Here is an 8,370-nt window from a genome sequence, read left to right as displayed (position 1 = left end):
TCATGTTTTTTAAAACGCAATTGATTGTGTGTGCTGTGTCCACCACAAGGATCCAACCCGAAATTTTAGCATTCTAAGCCCCCTCCCCCAAGCTTACCGCTAAAGCATTTCGACTAAAATATTCAGGTATACTCCTTTTATTGGGTGCATTTTTCATCTTATTATCTCACTAAAAGTTATACACAGTGAAAAAACAAAACGAAATCTTAAATTAACTATATAATTTATTTAGGTTTTTAAATCTGTTTCCAGCTAAACAACATTAAAATTCCCGGCACATAAGGGAAGGGGAGATGGTGCACTCTGGATGTGTATGAACAGAACACAAAACTCGCGGTAACATTAGGTGATAATTTTACCAAATGTGTAGATGATGTACAAGAAAATATAAAATAAAAAAACTTGTGTGTTGGAAGTTAATTATGGAATAGTGCCTATATATTTTTAATTATTGTACAGGCAAAGAAGCTCTACTTGTGGACTATAGCCCACAAGAAGACTTACTTGGTGAACTATAACCCGTATGGAGACTGTACTTGGTATACCACAACTATTAGGGTAACTGTATTTGATGGACTATAACTCTCAGTGAGACCGTATTTGGTATACCACAACCAACAGGGTAACTGTACTTAATGGAATACATTCTTCAGGGACTCTAATTGGTATGCTAGAACCATCAAGGAGACTGTACTTGATGGACTATAATCCACAAGGAGACTGTATTTTGTGGAACATTACCCTCAGAGAGACTGTACTTGGTTTACAACAACCATCAGAGTAACTGTACTTGATGGACTATAACTCACAATAAGACTGTACTTGGAATACCACAAGTATCAGGGTAACTGTACTTAGTGGACTCTAACCCAAACAAAGACTGTACTTGGTGGACTATAAGCCAAAGCAAGACTGTACTTCGAATAGGACAACAATCAGGGTAACTATATTTAGTGGACTTTAACCCTCAGGGAAACTTTACTTGAGATATCCTACTTAGTGTACTCTAACCCACAGGAAGACTATACTTCGTATATAACAACCATCATAGTAACTGTTCTTGGTGGACTATAAACCTCGGGGAGACTGGACTTGGTGGACTATAACCATCAGGGGTATTATACATGGTATATCACAACCATTAAGGTAAATGAACTTTGTGGTCTATAACCCACAAGAAGACCGTATTTGGGATACTAAAACTATCATGATAACTGCACTTAGTGTACTATAATCTCAAGGGCACTTACTTGTTGGACTATAACCCTCAGAGAAAGTGTATTTAGTATTTCAGAACAATTAAGGAAAATATATTTGGTGGACAATAATCCTCAAAAAAACTTTTCTTGGTACACCACAACTATCAGGGTATCTGGTGTTGGCGGACTATAACCCTCAAGAAGATTGTACTTGATATACCACAACAATCAGGAGATCTGTATTTACTGTACTTTAACCCTTACGGATACTGTACTTAGTGGATTATAACCTTCAGGGAGACTTAACTTGATATACCATAAATATCATGGTAATTGTACTTGGACTATAACCCTCAGGGCTATTGTAGTTTCTATACCACAACCTTAAGAGTAACTGTAATTAATGGACTATAACCCACTGGGAGATTGTATTTGGTAGGTTATAACACTCAGGGAGACCGTACTTGGTATACAACGAACATCAGAGTATCTGTATGTGTTGGAATATAACCTCAAAAAAACATTGTACTTGGTATACCACAACTATCAAGGTAAGGACTTGGTGAACTATAGCCCTCAGGGAGACAGTGCTGTGAATACCACAACCATCAGGTTAACTGTACTTTATGGAATATAGTCCTCATGAAGTCTACTTGGTATACCAGAAACATCAGAGTAACTGTACTTGATGGACTATAACCCACACTAAGAATGTACTTGGTATACCACAACTATCAGGTTAAGTGTATTTTCTGGAAAATAATCCACAGCGAAACTGTACTTGATGGACTATTATGCTCGGGAGTCTGTGTATAATATACCACAACCGTCAGGATAGCTGTACTTGGTGTATTATAAACCCAAAGGATACTTAGATGTTTGACTATAACCGTCAGAGAAACTGTACTTGAAATAGCACAACGATCAGGGTAACTATATTTGATACTTTACTAGGTATACCACAACATTCAGGATAACTTTACTTGATGGACTATAACCCACAGACAGATTGTACTTAGTATACTAAAACGATCAGGGTAATTGTATTTGGTGGACTATAACATTCAAGGAGATCGTTCTTAGTAAACCACAATCAATAGGGTAACTGTTCTTGGTGGACTATAACCCGAAATAAGACTGTACTTGGTATACTACAAGTATCAGGGTAGCTGTACCTGGTGGACTATATCCCAAAACAATAGTGTACTTTGTATATCACAATTATCTGGGTAAATACTTGGTAAACTGTAACCCACAGGGAGACTGTACTTGGTAATTCACAACTATCAGGATAACTGTAGTTGGTGGACTATAACCTTCAGGGAGACTTTACTTGGTATACCAAAACAATAATAATAACTATACTTGGTATACTATAGCCCTTAGGGAGATTATACTTAGCGAATTATAACCTCCAAAAAACTGTACCTTGTATACTCCAACCAGCAAGTTATCTGTATATGATGTACTCAGAGGGAGACTGTACTTAATATTCCACAAATATCAGGGTAACTGTAGTTGATGGAAGATAACCAAAAACAACAGTGTACTCGGTATACCCCAACTACCATGGTAACTACTTGGTGGACTATAACCCACAGGGTGGCTGTACTTTGCTTATCACAACCATCAAGGTAACTGTCCTTGGTAGACTATAATCCACTGGGAGGCTATATTTGTTTGACTGTAACCCTCAGGGATTCTACTTGGTATAACATAGCCGTCAGGGTAACTTTATTTGATGGACTATAACCCACACGAAGACTGTAGTTTATATACCACTGCTCTCAAGGTAACTGTAACTGGTGGACTATAACAGGAAGACTGTACTTGGTTGATAATGACCCATAGGAAGACTGCACTTGGTATACTACAGTTATTAGGCTGACTGTACTTTGTGGATTTATTTTCAGTGAGACTGTACTTGGCATGCCACAATAATCATGGTAACTGTAATTGGTTGACTATAATCCTCAGGAAGTCTACTTGATATATCCCCAACCATTAGAGCAACTATAATTGATGGATTATAACCCATAGGGAGACTGTACTTGGTATACTACAACCATCAGGGTAATTGTACTTGGTGGAATATAACTCACAACAAGACTTTAATTGGTATACCACTACCAGAAAGAAAATTGTACTTGGTAGATTATGTCCCAAAAGAAGTTCGTGCTTGGTATACCACAAACATCAGGGTAATTGTTTTTGGTGGACTATAGCCCACAATAATACTGTACTAGATAGACTACAATATTCAGAAAACCTATACTTTGTAAATTACAACCATTGGGAATTAGGTAAACTACAAATATTCGGACTGATGCATTTAATAGATACAACAATCAGAAAGATATGCTTGGTAGACTAGAAAAATCAGGAAGTGTACTTGGTAAACTATAGCCATTAGGAATGAAGTACTTAGTAAAGTACAAAAATCAGGAACGATTACTTTTTGGTACTGTTAAACCACATTTTACGCCCTACGGTAGATTAATGCTGTGAGAATTTGGATATATGGTGAGACTTAGACTTTGTTGAAATTAGATGTCGTTATTTTTCTGCAGTTAATTTAAAAAGTTTTATAAATGCTTTGTACTAAAACAGAGCCTGATGCATTACACAGGTTTTGACTGGATGAAACTACTATTCCATGACATAATGAAAATTTCTGATTTTTTTCTGCTTGTTACGACAGCGGAAGTCACGTGACGCTGGTAACACGTGATGAGTTTCTAGAAGGATCATGAAGGCCCGAGTGCATTCCAGGCGCCCTCTTTTTTAGTATATAAGCCTGGCAAATAAAGCGAGATAAGAGGACATAGATAGAGAGACTGAAGATAGAGATAATCGAGTCAAGCCGTAAGTAATGTGTGTGTGAATCACTGTGATTTATAGCGTATGTTCATAAAAGTAGTCAAGTTTATAGTGACTGTGGAAATTCTGTGTATTGCAAAGTTGTATCGAAAAAGAATTGTTATGTCTCTGTTCGTTTGTTAATTTTCCGTAGAAATTCTTTCCGAGAAACGTCAGCGATTTTCTACGGGAAATTAACAAGGAAGCAGATACACAACATGCTTTTACAGGAGCTGTATGATTCAAAGGCTCACAGAAAAAATCAAAGCAAAACAAAAAAACTTCAATCACAATTTGTATCAATGTATCTTAAAATGTTTAGGAGGGCATCTCTTCCAAAAGACCAAATTTGATCTTTTCGTTAAAGGTTGTGAAACAAAGTGTGAAAATCCAGCTTACTCCTAGATTAATTGAAATATGTTTAAATATTCCGGTACCATCATAACTACTACACGTAACTTAGAAATCATAAACACGTCAGCAAACGTCATAGGGAAAAACCAAGGACAGAGTATCACGTGACTTTGCTCTTAAGAATTGGGTAATCAAGTGTTTTAAGGCAATAAGGTTAACAAAATATCTGATGTGTGAAGCTGATAGATACAAAAAAACAAACAAAAAAAACTGGTTCAAACATCGTGGAATTATCTTTCTCAGCTTGGTTATTTTTAAAACATTTTAACACCACAGAGAACATTGTCTGCTGGTCTATAGCTATTTTAACTGTTGTTTTAATAACAATAAGACATTATGGATAAAACGTCAGATATTAGATCTTCGAACATTGCTGTCATGACATTGTGACATAAAACCAATTGATCAAAGTTATATAACCACGGAACACCAAAGGATGATTTATTAGAACAATCCACCACAATCAACAGTAGTATCGTAAACTTGAAATACATAACAGTATTTATCCAAACGAATAAAAACACTATAACCCGAGTGCTTTCGAAAGGTGGACCTTTCTTCTTCAGGGGAAAACTGGCCCGGTTTTCCCCTTGAAAAAGAAAGGTCCACCTCTAGAAAGCGCTCTGGCTATAGGGTTTTTATTCATTTCTATCAAGACTTCTTGAACCTACGTGTTTTTCTAACATTATGACGGTATTTATCCAATAATCTAACAAAAGTTTCACTTGTACAAAAATATTTGATTAATTTGAAAGTAGGCAATATACTATAATAATTTCAAATAAGTATATAATTAATAAATGTCTTTCCATGGACGTATAATGAATAATTACATGATTATTAAATCTTGAGTAAATATAGGATGTTCAGGCTTGTGAACGGTGTATATCTAAAGTAAACCTGCGGTAACTTTGCAGACTTACAACGCTAAAAATCCAAGGTTCGATTTCCCGTGGTAGATAAGAGTACAGAGAAAACAACGATGTAACAGTAAATTACATTGAAATAGAATCTGTGTGGCGTTTCTAGGATTTTTTATTTGGGTTAGCAAAATTAACACTTTCAATTCAGTGGGAGTCACAATGTCAAGAATTCAAAAATCTTAGACTATATCTCATATGGAGGGGTCTACTAAGGGGTAGAGCTTTCGAATGTGGGATCTTGCTCCTACGCCATCCCTGTGGACCGCCTTTGATTCGTACCAATTCAAGAAATTATTTATTTATTACGAAATAAAGTAATTGTCAGCAACAGGTCCGGAAGAATGTTACAGTATAAAAATATGGTATATTTACACCTAGTTTGCACGTTCATATGCAACTTAAGTTGCTATGAAACGCGTGTGACATCAGTATTTCCTATTTGATGCAGTGTTACTTGAAAATTGACAAAACAGTTTACAAAATAAAGTAGTACGTATATATAATACTAGCTTAATTCATAAAAAAAAAAATTCACGCTCCGCAGTTTGCGGTCGTGTGTTTTTTATAAAAGTGACAGTAAGATCACACTATTCGGTCAGACAAAAGTAGCCCAAGAATTAGCCATGGATGCTTTTGACCAACTGCTTTTCCTACCTAATCTCTTATTTAAAATGAGGGGCAAGTGCAGATAGCCTGCGTGTAGCTTTGCGCGAATATTATTGTTTATTATATGCTAACAATATTGTTTGCGCGAAAACAAACAAACTTGTATATGTTAATAGATATAGAGGCAAATACGAAGGTTAATTGGAAAGTAATTATGGTGCCAATTTATACTGCAAGTCACGTGATGCTCAATACAATTTATATTAGGGTCGTGGAAAAGGTTAAACATACGAACCTGGAGTTGAAGTACCCAAGTTCGTACTCCAAACCAAATTGTTCTTTGTTTTTCTTTTCTCACAAACTCAATACATTTGGTAAAGAGTGAGATTATGGAATTAAACGGCAGCTAAGTTTGCAAGTTTTTAATTCCACTCAATGATTAATGAAACATCTGGTTAAAACTACGAGTAGTGAGATTATTTAAATACTTTTCCACTTTTACGAGATAACATCATTCTAAAATAAATACAATAATTTGGAATTACATAAAGAATATATTACAGTTAGAATTTTGTATATTAGTTTTATAAAGTTACCGGTTTAGGGAACTTTTGAATGGTGTCTCATAGTACGTCTGAATTTCTGGAAATAACTTTTCGTAAAACAGGAACCAAAATTTTCAATTCAATATATTAAAAAAGAAAAAGATATCACACACTAACGAAGATGTGGCAATAAGAAATTTTGTGTTTAGTTAGGAAAATGTAACACAGACATAAAAAATAGGAAAAATAGATGCAAACTGGTAAAGCTGTCGCAAAAAAAAGAAAAAAAGAATTATATTGAAATATAGTTTTCACTTAACAAATATGTGTGCAGCTATTAGGCAATGAAATGGCTTATAAGACTCGCAAATATTACGCAGCGGAAGAGTTATGTATCAAGGAAGTAAACAATACCATAGTGTTGGTATTGAATTTGTCATCTTGAAAAAAACATTTAATGCGTAATTGCGATTTAATTATTGATGAATTATTCAGGGAAATTATGCATTGAAGGTTTTTCAAGATGCATTGATTAGTTTTAAATGCCACATAGAAGTGATTTTCTTTAAATGTATTAAACGCTAAGAGACAAGACTGAATAATTAAATGTATTCATACAGCTTCCTTTAGGCATGACTATGTGAAAATCCTACACGCTCCGGTATTCGCTTTGCTGTTGTTCTTCAGCCAACACTTTTCAGGAAGGTACATGTAAACAAAACCAACGCTACAAAACGAATGTAACCACAAACTAAGTATTGCTACATGTTTAGACCGCGTGGCTGAGAAGACAGCAGTTTAGCACAAACGGAGAACATGTCGTGAACTTTATTTTAGTTGTTATTAAGCTATCTCGTTTTAATGTGTTAAACTTCGTGAAAGGAAGGAAAGTCAAAGATTTAACTGTGTTCGAGGAAACGATACCCAGCTGATTGTAGTATTAATATTTAAGTAATTGTACTGCTCAACAACGGAAATAATTGCGACTCTTATTTATCATTTGTCGTTTGAAATTGAATGAAAAAAAAAAGCCGTTGCTTTGTTGCTGTAATCAGGCCTAACAAATAACATTCTCACAGTTAACAACTCGGAGTGAAAACGTCTTTAACTTCAAAGGTAAGTCTACTTTCTCTCAATGTCTGGAGTTTGTTTCGGGCAATAGTGAATAAGCTGATATTACTGAAAACATTGGAACATACAATTTTTGTACCGAAGTTGTGTTGATTGTATTTTAAAAATAAAGGAATATAAAGGGTGCAACTCTTATAATATTTTTCTTTTAATTTAACACATGTACTTGTCATATCATTTGGTATTTAAAGTTAAACCGGAATGTCTCTCATCTGGACGACCAATTATAAGAACTGTTGTTAGAACACAACGATTAAAACAACAATATAAAACAAAAAACGAATACTAGCTTTATAAACTTTTTCAATATTACCTCTAATACATAACATTAATATTAGTAATAATGAAAAACGATTACTAGCTATAGTATTGTTGCGTTATCGAGATCACGTGACTATTCTCACGCCCTCTACTTTCTAGAACTATCCTGTACTTTGGCGAATGCTCTAGCGTTTGCTGGATATGGGGTGGTCTGGTATATAAAAGAGGGTGACAACGTGACGGGAAGGTAATGTGTGTGTAGGTAATGAGTAATTGAACTGCAGTCAGAGAGAGACGTATTATTGAAGTTAACGTTCGTTCGTTATAGTGTTTGTTTTAGCGCGAATATTGAAATTAAGTGTATCGTAAAGTTTTATTCGGAAAGAATAAACCAGTTTTATTAAGTAAGGACTTGTGTCGCTAAAGTTTCGT

At 35.0% G+C, this 8,370-nt stretch overlaps 1 protein-coding gene across 1 annotated transcript in view; it reads left to right on the top strand.

Annotated features, from left to right (window-relative positions):
* The first annotated feature begins 7,245 nt into the window (after nucleotides 1-7,245).
* LOC106466100 (toll-like receptor 13) overlaps nucleotides 7,246-8,370 on the top strand; it is a 16,258-nt gene continuing 15,133 nt past the window's right edge. Inside the window, exon 1 of the mRNA XM_022394055.1 lies at nucleotides 7,246-7,662. The gene's annotated coding sequence lies outside the window, so the exon portion shown is untranslated. The remainder of the gene's footprint in view (nucleotides 7,663-8,370) is intronic.

This window comes from Limulus polyphemus, unplaced genomic scaffold (genome assembly GCF_000517525.1).
Source record: "Limulus polyphemus unplaced genomic scaffold, Limulus_polyphemus-2.1.2 Scaffold2150, whole genome shotgun sequence".
NCBI classification, from domain to species: Eukaryota; Metazoa; Arthropoda; class Merostomata; order Xiphosura; family Limulidae; genus Limulus; species Limulus polyphemus.
Note: the sequence above shows the minus strand (reverse complement) of the source record. Positions and strands in the feature narration are given on the sequence as shown.